The sequence below is a fragment of the Morus notabilis genome, unplaced genomic scaffold (genome assembly GCF_000414095.1).
Source record: "Morus notabilis unplaced genomic scaffold, ASM41409v2 Scaffold226, whole genome shotgun sequence".
Taxonomy (NCBI): Eukaryota; Viridiplantae; Streptophyta; class Magnoliopsida; order Rosales; family Moraceae; genus Morus; species Morus notabilis.
Genome location: NW_010358750.1, coordinates 409,081 through 424,046, shown reverse-complemented (window position 1 = coordinate 424,046; position 14,966 = coordinate 409,081).

Sequence of the window (14,966 nt, the reverse complement as noted above, 5' to 3'; positions counted from 1 at the left end):
ACACCACGTGCCAATTTTATGTGGGCTAGGCTGGGCCGTGCCACAAGCTAGGAAGGGCCGTGCCATGGGCCTTAAATGGGCTGGCCCACTCAAGGCCCATCTTTGCCCATCATGGGTTTAGATGGGCGAGCCTATGTAAGCATGTAATTTTTAATTTTTAATTTTTAATTTTTAATTTTTAATTTTTGAATTTTTAAACAAGTTAACAAATATATAAGTTTGAATAGTTAATGAAAATATGAAAAGGGATATTTTATTTACGATTACCTCATTAAATAAAAACCTTTCTAAGGAAACCTTAGTGGCACAAAACATTGGTAAGAATAAAATAGTACAATCAGGATAATTATACATAAGATGTTTACCAAATTACAGAAAAAAAGAAAAAAAAAACATGAAGATATTATAGGCCTAGATGGGCTGGGCTGGGCCGGCCCATTATGGGCCTAGATGGGCCAGGCTGGCCCGGTCCATCATGGGCCTAGACGGGCCGGCCCAGCCCAGCTTGGCCCATGATTTTTCATGGACCGTGCCGGGCTGGCCCATGGTCTGATATATATTGGCCCAGCCCAGCCCACTAATATTTATGGGATGGGTCGTGCCTTGAATAATGACGAGCCGTGCCGGCCTGGCCCGTCACTATGTTAGGATGGGCCTAGGCTGGTCCACGAGGCCCGGCCCATTGTTGCATCTATATGAATCATGATTCTGAATATCTGTAAACAAATACTGATTCTGAATCAGGATTCAGAATCATAATTTTGGATCCATCTACCAAACGCACTCTTAAGCTTTTTTTTACAGACAACCTCTATTCTTTTTGAATCTGACAATTTAAATCTTAATCTTTTTTTTTTTTGAAAATTAACCATTTCAATTTAAAAATCCTTGCAATCAAGCCCAAATCACAAACCGCGCTATTATTATTATTATTTTTTGACAGAATTATACACGTGAAGCTCACGTGACTATCATTAGAGGGCACTTGATGTCATTTTACAGCTCTGGACTCCATTAATTCAAAGATCCCAAATCACTACTCGTCAAAAAAAAAAAAAAAAATTGAAATTGGGAAAAAAAATCTTTTTCTTAAATTCTTATCGACTTGAAATAAGGTGACCATTCTTTTCTAATTTCACCATTCTTTTCTCTAACTACCAGGAGAAAAATCTAAAAGGTATTCTCTCATTTTTGTCTAAATACAACTTTTATTGCTGAGTTTTTTAAAATTTTAAAAGTATCCTTTTTGTGTTTCAAACCATATAAAAGGTGTCCATTCTTTTAATTTTTTAGGTTTTGTTTATTTTAAAATGACCAATTATCCTTAGATATCTCATATATTGTCTAAATTTATGTTGGGCTATACCAACTTTTAAATACTCCTCTTAGATTTTTTTTTTGAAGTAAACCTATTAAGAAATTTAGAGCACGGATTTGAATAAGTTTTTTTTTTATTTTTTTTTTCATTTTAATAAGAAAGTAAAATCTTTTTTGAAAAAAGATGTAATTTTATTTTTTTTTTAAAATTTTAGTTAGCAAAACATGATGAATTTATTTATTAAATTTTATTTGGAAAAACCAACTTGCTAGAATTGTTTAGCACTACTAGGCGATAAAAAGTTTACATTTTTTTAATATTTCACTTATTAAATAAAAAAAAGTTATTTAAATTAGTGCTATAAATTTTCTAAAAAAACCACTTAAAAAAAGAAAAAAAAACTTAAAGATGAATGTTTAGAAACTAGCATAGTTCAATGCAAATTTAAATAATATATGAGATATATAAGGACAATTTAATCATTTAAAAAATAAATAAATCAGAAAATATAAAAGAAAGAATACTTTTTATCTTTCATTTAAAAACACAAGAAATATTTTTAAAATTTTAAAAAATTTAAAAATAAAAATTGTATTTAGACAAAACTAAAAGGTGTACTTTTTGAATTTTCTCAACTACAAGTATAGGATTTTCTTCCTCCTCTTGATCATCATTATTACTTTCATGTTGAAATCGTTCAAGTTCAACATCTCCATCTTCACCATTTGGAACAAACCTCACGTTCTTCCTCGCTTTTAACAAAGTCTCGCGTCTTTTCACAGCAACCCCTTTGATGAACTCCAGAAACGGAACCAAGTCTCTGCTTATCAATCTCTCCCCATCTGTTACCATTGGATCATCGCCCTAAAACCATAACCACAGATAATAGGAAGCTACCAAATACCCATGAAAACCCACAAAAAAAAAAAATCATGTTTTTATACAAACGAAAATTTTGAAAGGCATTGAATAAATTTAAAAATACCCACGAAAACTCATAACCGGTTTACCCATAATTTGTTCTCCTCGTCGTCCCATTGGGCTGTAGGTCCGAGCCAAACCCTTGCAAATCTAGCATAACTTTATCTCTTCTTCTTCTTCTCTTGAAGACCTCAAGGATTCGCTCTCGTCTTTGTGTTTTCTCTTTCTCTCTCTAACCTATTTTCTCATTATTTTATCTCTCTAATCTATCTATCATTCTTAGAGCCTCGTTTGGTTTGGTTGTAAAATTCGTTCTCTGATTCGAATCATGATTCATGATTCGTTATAATATTTTCTCTCATAAAAAATACACGTAAATCAAAAATAATTCTAATCTCATAATTTTAATCTAAGAACTAAACGAGCTCTTAATTTCTTACGCAATCTTAGCAGGTACAGAAACTGGTAAGTAGTGGGGAGCTAGAATTTTAATTGAGACCTATAAATTAAAAACCGTGAAAAAAACTAATAAAATCACCTCCTTATATTTTTAGATGAATAATATATATATATATATATAGACTATTGAACATATTTGAGTAATAAAAATTTTAGCAAGTAAATTAAATAAGAAAAATTATTTAAGAGGTGCATAATACCTATAAAAAAATAGTAGTTGTGAGTGTCATAAAAAAAAAAGATTTTTAAATATATTGGGCACATTTAAATAAATACATATTACTTTAAAAATGGTAAATTAGAGAATATGTGTGTGAAAAAGTTATAATTGAGAGGGTTCTTTGAAAAAAATTCTTAATTAGGAACACATTTTGAGAAAAAAAATTTAATGTGTCATTTTTGATATAGCTTAGATTATATCCAAAAATATTTAGAAGGGACCAGTTTAAAAGAAAATTTTTTTTTATAAAAATAAATTAGAGAAAAAAATCAATTAGGTATATTTAAAGTATAAGATTTAATAAGAAAATATCAAAAGAACAATAGAAAATAAAATAATTTGATATTGAATTTTGTGAGGATACATTTGAAATTTTTATTGATAAGGGGGGCATATATGAAAATTTTTTGAGAAAATATAAACTAAAAATTAAATATATAAAATTCAAAGGGGCATATGCCTCCCCTGGGCCTCAACTCCCTCCGCCACTGCTGGTAATGACAATCACGTGAGCTTCACGTGTATAATTCTGTCGAAAAAACTAACGTCGTTTGTGATTTGGGCTTGATTGCAATGATTTTCAAATTGAAGGGGATTAATTCCTAGAAAAAAAAAGATTAAGGATTAAATTACTAAATTCGAAAAGTATTAGGAGTGTTCGTACAAAAAAACTTTTTTAATACATGGCATTCCAATTTTACCCTTATATAATTTTTATGTGGTAAATGTATTTACCTGGTAAGTACTTCATTTACCAAATATTAACTTTTTAAAAATTATATTTGACCCTTTAATTTTTTTAAAATTTTATTTTGACCCTTTAAGTTTTTCAAAAATATAATTTTGACCTCTTAAGTTTTTTAAAATTATTTTTGCCCCCTCAATTTTCTAAAAATTACATTTTACCTAAATTTTAAAATTTGTTTGTATAAACACCCCTACTAAATGAAGATTTACTTGTAAATGCATCATTTACCAACGTAGTCTAATTTTACACTTATTTTTATATAGTAAATGTTCTATTTATCTTGTAAATCCTTCATTTACCAAACCCAACTTCTATACTTTAGTAAATAATAGATTTACCGTAAAGGACAAATTTACTCGGTAAATACATAATTTACCAACCATTTGGGAGTGATTTTTTTTTTACCATTAAATAATTTATGTGGTAAATGTTCTATTTACCAGGTAAATCCATCATTTATGAGACAAATCCAATTTCTATATTTTAATAAATAATAGATTTACCATGCAAATGTCAATTTACTAAAAATTAACTTACTATTTACAACATTAAAGCCTTTATTTGGCTAGTGAATCCATCATTTACCACGTAAATACTTCATTTACGTGTTTGACTAAAAAATCCATCATTTACCACATAATCTTCCATTTACCAAATTGATCAGACTTTGTTTGTTCAAGATCGCTGAATTCCATGGTCAATATTCAGATCTCCATCGCAACAACGTCCAACGCTGTAACATCCTCGCATAGTGTTCCTCCGTTGTTGTTTAAGATTTGATGCTCTTTAATATCCTTGCCAACATTACACTTGTTGTCATTGTTTAGTTTCTTGGAGATCGTGACTTGAATCGATCATAGCAAGGCCGACGGTAAAGTTGGAGAGAGAGATCGACAGCGAGAGAGGTTAACAACCAAAGATAGATCCAGAAGAGAGGGAGCGAGAGAAATGAAAGAGAGCAACAACGGCGAGGAGAGAGAAAGAAAGGGAGAGTGGCCGAGAGAGGAAAAGGAAAACGAAGAGAGAGTGAGCGTAGGTGAGGAGAGAGAATGGGTGAAATAGGCGCTATTTAAGAAATCAGGTTTTTGAATAACAAAATAAGTGAGGGCATTTTTGGTATTTGCATAGTGTAGTAAATAACATTGATCAGAATTATGTCTTAAACCTTTATGCTCCTTTTAAAATATACATACATATTTATTGTTGGAATTTAATTTGTTTTGTAAAAACATTAAAATTTGGATTGAATTTGAGTTGAATTTCAACTTACTTTTCACTCATAATTGCTTATTGTAATTTTTCACCGATAATAAATATCATAACGGGATTGGGATGGGTATGTGAAAGATTCTCTCAACGGTGAATGCTTGAACCTTTTCCCGCCTCTATTCAATGGGAATGGGGACAGAGATTGTAGAAGGTAAAATTTATAATTGATTAAATCACAGGTCAATGATTGAGTTAAGAGTTATCGGAAATTGATCCGCTATGAGAATGAAAACGTTAGTAAACGTGGAAGTAAAGAAAAATAGTAAAAAGACACATAAAATTATAGTGATTCCCCTGATAATGCAGGGTACATCCACTGTAGGGCTCCGGTGGTTTCACTATGAATGCTGAAAAGCGTTACAATGAGTTGTTGTGAAAAGAATGAGATGAGAGATAGAAATATATGCTGAAAAATACAATAAGAAATGAAAAAGTCTTCAAGAAATGAGCATGAGAGCATTAGTGTGCTGTGGACGCATGTAGAACTGTGTCCAAATGCCTTGTATTTATAGTTGATGAGACTCCATGAATTGTTTTCTGATTCTCTGTGTGATATGACCTTCAATTCGTGATATTTCATTCCTTTTTAGGCGCATCATGACTTTTCTTAACTGGTTCAAGTTGATCTAGCTACTTTGTTGTATGATTGCTGGAGATATAGTTTCCTTTTGTGGAAGACAATCAATTTCATCCAATGAGAGGGCATCTTGTGGCCTAAGTCGATCGTTGACCTTTTTCCTCATTAATTCTTCTAATTGGAGCAGTTGTTTTCTTTGCTTTTCCGACTGATTCTGTTGCCAAATCCCATAAAAAGAATGTTTTGAGGATATTCTTTCATGACTTGATGCCCAAGGCTGTCCGTCGACTCGTGGGATCGATCGGTGGAGTTGAGACTTGATGCCCAAGCTTGTTCGGGGAGTCATGGTGACTCATCTAGTAACCTTCCGGAGTCTGAGTTGTCATGTGTACAGTGAGAGATGAGTTGCAAAATCTGACCTCAATAGAGATGAAGACAAACAAAAATTCCTTAGCCCCAATCTCTCCTAAATATAAATATAAAAGTACATACATATACCCACAAATATATTTATTCAAATTTAATTTTTCTTTTGTTTTAACAATTATAGATATTAACACACATTGTTGCAACACATATACTTAAAATCAAAGAAAACATCGATACCATGTATACTTATACTGCACCAGAAAATCGAACCCCAACCCTGAAGTAGTGTCACCTTGAGGGAAGCCCACCAAAGCTAGATTTCAGGCAGGGGTGGGGAAATGCAGAAACGAGTTCCCACCATTGCTTTCAACATTCCGCTAGGATACCGACTGAAGTTAGTCTCACCGTAGTGTTCTACGAGGCCGTGATCGATAAGTGGAAATCATAAAAAAGAGAAATTTCTCTTCGCACCTCAGTTAAAAATGTTCAATTATTCATCAAACTATTAAAATTAAAGACTTCCGAGATAGGAAAATAGGACAATAGATCTTCATTCAGTGGCAATTCAATAAACTAGGTACAAACTAAACCCTATGGACATGCTTGGTTCATGGGTTTAAGTTAGTGATTTTGATTCTGAATTCAAATTTGTGAGAGAATTCATTAGCAATAACTTTTTTGATTGATTTATTTTTTGTAAGAGAACATAATAATAATTATTGGTTCAAATCAGTGAACCAAACGGGCCCTATGTTAAAACCCATGTTTAAGAAGAAACTAAGAGGTCTAATTATTCATCAAAGAAATTCCACAAATTCTGTTATGGCATATTTGGCATGTTAGATTGGATAAGATTGGCTTGGGCAGACTTTGATCTGTATTGCGAGATCCAGACGGGCACAACAGATCTCGACGGTGGTAACAAATTTTGACAGGCGGCATTAGATCCCGACGGGTGGTGACTAATCCCTGTGGGCGGCGGCAAGTTTTTGTAGTTTAGTGGCATGAGCTTATCACTGGTGTCCAATCCGGGATAAACCCATGGTTTTTGGGGGGATTATTATTCCAGCAAAAGTTGGACTATTTCTTGGTCAACAACTGATTTATACTGTCAAAATTTGTCACCATACACGAGACTAGAATTATTTATGGATGGCCCGGCCCAACCTGCTACAGTGTCGGGTTTGGTACAGCCCGACCCTATATTGTTACAGGTCGGGCCGGCCCAGCACGTCTACCGGGCTAGGGTTGGGCCTTATTTTCCCAGCCCGTGGCCCAGGCATGGCCCTGGCCCGTTGAAGGCCCAAGCACGACCCAATCACGCGGCTTGGTACGTCACAGACCCAATGGTCGAAAACAGCTAGTCCAGGCTTGGCCCATGACGTGCCCAATGTTACAATTCTGAAATCACTCTCCAAAACCCATATAAATACCCTACCTCCCTCACAACATTTTGAACTCTTCTACATCACTCTCAACTCTCAACTCCTTTCACTCTCATAACTCTATCTCTTATATTCTCTATCTGATTCTTAGCTTTCTCTCTCGATTCATAACTTTCTCTTATCTCTTTCATTTATAAATTTCAATCAAATTGAAGACATCCTGAAAAACAAAGGTACTTTAGGCATTATTTTTGTATAATATTTTCTTATTATTTAATGTTTATTTGATAAATATTTTTGTTAACATTAATTTTTATTTTTCATTTGTACAGAAAATGGCGGAATCAAATTTTCATGATTTCTTAATTTTGGAGATCAACTATTTTATGAGGATGAAATTTTAATGCACAACTCCAACCCCACTGATGCGGATAATGTTCCGGTTGATAACCAATCGGTGTACAACGAGGATATTGGAGAATGTGCAAGGGAAAAGAGATCGTGCACAACTCCTGCATGGTAACATCTAATAGAGGAGCTACGACTAAATCTAAAAACATGTGAAATTAAAATGCGTGCAGTTTGTAAATATTATAAAAAAATACTTTTCCAACGAAAAAATATGAGCCACAATAGAATAGTTTTTTCATAACGGTTAATTATAGCGTTTCTGAAAAAACTATATGAAAACATTATTTGCTAATATATAATAGCGTTTTAAAATTGTTATATTCTATATATATTTATATATATATTATAATTTCATGAAGTTTTCAGGAGTAAAGGTTTATATATTTATAAATATATATAAATATATTAGAATTTAATTTGGCAGTACTGAAAATTACTTCCCCCCAACACCCCCGCCCCCTCTAAAATTTCAAATTCCCTCTTTGGTCTATTTTCCTTTTGTTTGCTCTGCTACCTTCCCGAGGAGCCATATTCCCACCTTGTTTTCCCTGTAATTCAAGGAAAAACCACTTACTAGTTTCAGTATTGAAAATCACTCCCCCCCCCCCCCCCTTGTTTTCCCTGTAATTCAAGGAAAAACCACTTACTAGTTTCGGTATTCCCACCTACTTCCCCATCCAAGAAAAAAGCCTACCGGTCGAATAATCATTCCATCTCATTGCGCATCACTCTATCCCCTCGTTTAAAGTTTAGGTTTGTAAACTTTTGATGTTCTCTTCGTCTGTTCTTCTCTGTGTAGATCGATTCATTTGGGTTTTTCCCGAAGATACCAGTTTCAGTTTTTTAGAAGATACCAAGGTATGCCTTGATTTTTTGGGCTTCTTTCTCCCTTAATCTTCCATTGATCGATTCTTTTGGTTAGATTTTTATTTTTCTTTGAAATTCCTTAGTTGTAGAAGAAAGCCCCTAATCTCTAGGTCAGTAAATTTTTATTTCTGATAGATTTGTAAGTGACAGATTTGTTTTGGACAAATTTTTGCAGTGATAGATTTGTAGAAGAAAACCCACCTTAGTGATATCCTCAAAGACACCAAGGTATGCTCGGTTTCTTTGGGGCTTTTTCACATTTCTGGTTCTGTAAGCTTATTTGGCCGTTTGGTTCCTCTTCAACCATGTATTGATATTTTTTTATTTTTATTTTTGTTCAAATTTCTCATTGTTTGTATTCTTATATTGGTAAGAACTTCACCGGATTTTCAAGGACCTCCGGAAGTCTCACCGTTACAAGCATGCCCTCGAGGTTCTTTTATTTTTTATCTTTATTTTTATTATTTTTTTTCATTTTTCTGTGTATTGCTAAATTTAATTTTTCTGGGTTCTTTGTTTTCATCTGTGTTAAGTCGAAATGAAAAGCATTTCCGGGTGATTAGCATTACTTGAAATTAGGACCCCTCTGTTGTAAATACTAGTAGGATTAGAAAACCCATCATTTCCCTTCTCTTTCTCTCTCTAAATCACCCCAACTTTCTTTCTCCTCTTCATTTTTCGCCAATTTCGAACAAACCCACATCTTCAAACCACAAGTTTTTCACTTTTCCTTTCAGCTCACCAATAATGTCTACGTCTGTCACTCTGGATCGGTTTTAATCTTTATCTCTCCTAGTTTATTACGTTGCCTTTTTTTTATGGAATTATTCTCGTCATTTTTGAATTATAGTTTGTAAAGTTTCAAATTTTTAGTCTAGATAGTAGATAGAAGAGATTCTTTGCATTTCTTTGTAAGCGAGAAAATGTGTTGTAATCATCAATGACGTGGCATGTCCATGGCGGTGTTATAATAAAGGGAAATTTTTGTAATTTATGATCATTTTCTTGTTTGATTTAGCTTTATGAGCTATTTTAATGTTATTTGTTACGTTTATGATTATGAGGATTTGTGCATTTGCAGGCCGCTGTTTCTCAGATTGTTTCAGACTATGTTCGTTATTTCCTTCACCAGCACACGTAAGTTAATTAAACTGTTGTTTGGCTTTTTAGATCCTTTGTTAACACACCGGAAGCAATAGTAGTTGGTCTTGGTTGTTTATTGGGTCTAAATTCATGTTACTAATGGTTTACTAGTTTTATGCATTGACACCCACTTTATATTTAAACCCTTGTGAATAGAATACAGCAAGGTCAGCCTACAACTGTCAAAGTTGCCGCAAACATCGTCAGGCTTTTGTCTTACAATAACAAGGTTTGGATTGTTACTCAAGCTCTATGCTCATGGTTAGTATACATTTTTGTTGGAGGTTTAAACAGATATAGGAGATATCAGTTTTAGCACGTCGGAATTAAGTGATTTCAGTGTTGTTATTTCAATATTTAACTGGCAAGTTGTTCATTTATTTGTACTTTTGGATTCTGAAATAATTTTCATTTTCATTGTAAGGGATGATAGTATTTAGGAGTTAGGATTACTGTGTACATACTCTCTTTATGAGTAATCTCGGGTTTTGCGTTGCCTCAAGTCTGAATTTTCTTATGCTCCTTTGTGTTGTATCACGTAATTCCTGGGAACAACATTTAGTGTTTTGGTTAAAGTCGATTTTTGAGATAACAATTTTGAGTTGGTAAAGTTTTTGTGCTCCCCGCTACATTTTCCCCCTTGTTTTCGTTGATCGATGAGGTCTTTAAATCATGTGTGCTCAGTTGTTTCATGTCTTGTTTGTGTCGAAGCATTTCTAGTTCATCTATGTTTATAGTTCATCATAATTTTTTTGACTTGGTAGGATGTTTTACAAACTGGTATGATAGACAAGTACGAAGGCGGTAAAATATATGAAATTCCACTCGGTGGAACAATTATAGAGTAGCCATTTTCTATTGGGGTATGTTATTCTTGTCTAAGCTAATTAAGCTCCCCTTTCAACTTTAGATATCAGGTTGCCATTAAAATGTATATGCTATATGAGATACTTCCCTTGGGCATTTCTAGGTTAGTAATGTATCATTGTGGACCTACCTAAACTCTACAGGTAATCTAATGGTAATCTGGGAGTTGGATTTGACTTGTCTTGTTAATTGATTTTATTTGAATGAGCCGCAAATACATGTGGAGTACTTATTCACGAGTTCATAAGTAGCAGGGTTTAGTATCGTGTCCTAATTGTAGGGAAGGATGGTCGACTACACTCATGTTGATATTAACATGGTTTTGTAATGTGTATAATTGTTTTGAAGCTCTGTTGGTAATATAATTGAAAATGGCTCATGTTTAACGATTTTGTTACTTCAGGATCTGGCTCCAGTTATTTGTATGGATTCTTTGACCAAGCATGGAAAGAAGGAATGACCATGGATGAAGCTGAGGTATGTATTCCTTGTTATATGTGAATGTAAGAATCAGTTGCAGCCTTGAATGGATTGGGTGTTAGGTCCCTTATTTTTTTCATGCGCTTGTGTTATTTTTCTTAAATATACTCTTACTGAGAAAGCATTTCCTTTAGTAAGCTTGATATGAGTTCTTTTTTTTTTTATAATGAATTTCGAGTTTCTTGATAGACTTTTGTATGATTTAGAGATGGAAATCTTGAAGGGGTGTTAGTATATATTGAATTTGAAATGTTTTTGCACATATTTAATGATGTTGGACCGAGTTTTTGAAGTGGAAAAATGATTCCGAAGCTATCCTGTTGTTTTAATCTTTGAATAAGCATTCAGTATGCTTTAAACTTGCTTAAAATGCATATAATGTGTTTGTTGAAATGTATAGTCGTCTTATATGTCTAAAATGCCTACTGTGTTTTTATGGTTGTTTATTATTGTGCCTCATTATGTGATCTTTTGTTTGTTTTTAGATTCTATTTCTTGTCTGTCTTGGTAAATCTATATCTATGATGTTCAATGAAATGATGCTCATAGTGTGCATAATGTTTATCATCCTAAACTTGTGTTTGTTGGTCTTGGTTGTGAGATGCTTTAATTAATGTGTTCATTTAGATTTTTGATTTAGCATGTGTTCATTTGTTATTTTGTTGGCTTTTGTTATTTCCTACAGGTCAATAGATAGTTTGTTCAGTTGGATGGAGTTTTTCTAAAGTTGGAGCACAAAATGAATGAGGATTTTTGAAACTTCCAACTTATGGAAAATTTGATGACTAGTCACATTCCCTCTAATAGCTAGCTACCTTTTAGTTCTTTTGTTTTCTAGATTTGCTCTGAACTTCGTATACAGTGAAGAAATAGTTGGCAAGTTGAAAACATTAGTATGGATTGATTACTTTCCTTATTGTATGGATTAGTGAATTATATAGTGAAGGTGGTATTTGACTATTTGGTGTACTTGTAAAATTCAGCATCATACATAATAGTACATCAGTGCATTATTCATTTGAAGTTCTATAAGCAATTCAAATAGTTAACCAAGATGCATGGACTTGTATATTGATTTTAAAAATTAACAGGTACTTGATAGCCATTAAAAACTGCAATAGAAACTAAAACATAGCTAGTCGGAATAGCTATAGATGAGCCTTCTACAGCATTGCATTTTGAATAGCAATTAAAAAACGTTATAAAAGCTATGGACTTTTAATAGCGTTTAATAGCGTCAGCTGTACTAGCGTTTGGTAAAACGCTATATTAATGGTTTAATAACGTTTTCCATCAGCTATTGAAAAGGATTTTTCTTGTAGTGGGGTACTGACAATCTCGATAGACATTAGAAAACATGCTTACCATTACATTAAGGTGGTAGTGTAGACTTCCGCCAACAAACACTTTCACTCATAAATCAAGGCTTACAAAATTTTTCATATGATGCACAACGTGCTCGTGAGGCACTAGCTAAATTTTTAGCTAATGTCGAATTATCATTGTCTTTTGCAGATGATACAGTATTTGAAGAATATATTCAGACTGCATTTTGTCCAATATTTAAAAAGGTTAGTAGAAACACAACTAGAGTTGATTGTAAAAAGTTTTTTTATGTAATGAGACAAGCACTTGTTGATAATTTTAAGTCTTTTAATGCTACAATCTCTTGCACATCTGATCTTTCAGAGGGTTGTAATAAAACTGGTTATTTATGCGTCACGGTTTATTATGTTGACGAGGATTGAGTTTTGAAAAAGTGAATTATTAGTTTTCGTTTATGTCATTTTCCACATAATGCAATTTTTTCTACTATTATGGAAATTTTTAATTTTTATGGTATTGAAAATAAAGTTTTAACCATTACTTTTGATAATGCGTCAACAAACACAACTGTTATCAACATGTTCAAAGTAAATTTGAAACCACTTTTGGTGAAGAATTTTTTCATCAATGTTGTGCATGTCATATCATAAACTTAGTAGTCCAAGCTGATATTGAAACTATATCCCATCATCTAATTAAAATTAGAGAGGCGTTATCTTTCATCTCTAGTTCGGGAGCTCGGCTCTAAGAATTTTGCTAATATTGCAGGAATAACCATATGAGGCTAAGAAAGTTTCTAATAAATGTTCGACATAAGTGAAAATCCATCTACTTAATGTTGAAAACTGCTATTCCGTATCAACGGATAATCACTACATGTGTGAATAGTAAGCAAGGTGAGCATTTTATTTATGATACAGATTGGAAGATTAGTGAGTACTTTTTAAAATTTTAAGAAGTATTTTACATTGCTACTGAATTACTCTTTGGTGTGTATTATCCTACTGCTCATCTTGCTTTGTATCAATTATTTAATATTTCTAAAACGTTTGCTTATTATAGAGATACTAATCTTTTTACACACATAGTAAATAAAATGAAAAGAAAATTTAAAAGTTATTAGGCCGGTTGTCCAATTTTATATGCATCAGCAATAATTTTAGATCCTAAATGTGGATTAGATGGGACAAAATCTTTGATGTCTGCTACAATAGATAATTTATCTATTAATATGGAACTAACCATTGATGATGCAATGAAGATGTTAGAATAATTGTTTGCATTGTATGAAAAAAAATATGGGACATGACAATAACAACAATCAACTTCGATGTCAAAGAGTAGTTCAGGGCCTAAAGGTTCATTGTGGAGCTTCTTGAAGAGAAAAGAGAAAGCATCAGGATCATCATCAAACATGGACTGACTTCAGAACTTGTCAAATATTTTGGGTCAAATTTTGTAATTGATGACGATAAACTAGACATCTTACAGTGGTGGAAGAGCAAGTAAGATCGTTTTCTAACATTATCCATTATAGCACGTGACATTTTGACAACTCTAGTGTCCACAGTAGCATCAGAGCAAACATTTAGTGCAAACAATCAAATTCTTGATGATAAGAGGATCAAAATGTACTTGGATATCTTGGAGGGGCATGAAAGACTGGGAAGATACAAGAAGACGAAAATAACATTGCAGATGATACACTTCTAGACTATTTTTTAAACTTAAACATAACAAAATCTTCTAGAAGCAATTTGGCCACAGTGTAATTTAATTATCCTTGTATACTACACTTTTTTTCCTTCGCTAAGGTTTTATCCCGATCTCCCCAAGGGTTTTATATTTTGGGTCAAATTTTATAATTGATGACGACAAACTAGACATTTTACAATGGTGGAAGAATAAGTAAGATCGTTTCTCAACATTATCCATTATAGCAAGTGACATTTTGACAACTCTACTGTCCAGAGTAGCATCAGAGCAAACATTTAGTGCAAACAATCAAATTCTTAATGATAAGAGGATTAGAGTGTACATGAATATCTTGGAAGGGCTAATGTGCATGAAAGACTGGAAGATGCAAGAAGACGAAAGTAACATTGTACAGATGATACACTTCTAGACTATTTTTTAAACTTAAACATAACAGAATCTTCTAGAAGCAATTCGGCCATAGTGTAATTTAATTATCCTTGTATATTGCACTCTTTTTTCTTTCGCTAAGGTTTTGTCCCGATCTCCCCAAGTGTTTTACTTGACAAGATTTTTAATGAGACAATCATTTATGTGTATGTATTAATATTATTTCAATTTAACAAAATCACATCTTTTAGAGACATATGATATATTTCTTTTTTTATTAAATATGATAACAAATGCGAATCCAATGCAATTCGGTCACCAGTCCATGCTCAACGGCCATAGATTGGACTTTTGAGCTTCACCAGCTTGAAAAGGGCCAGAGCCAGCCTGTGAAGGGCCTAGGCCCGGGCTCAGTCCGAGCTGACCCTAGCCCTTATGGACAAGGGCCGGGGACCAAAACTGGGCATGAGGGTCTTCCCTTAAGCTCGATCCAGACAAGGCCCTGTATTGTACAGAGTCAC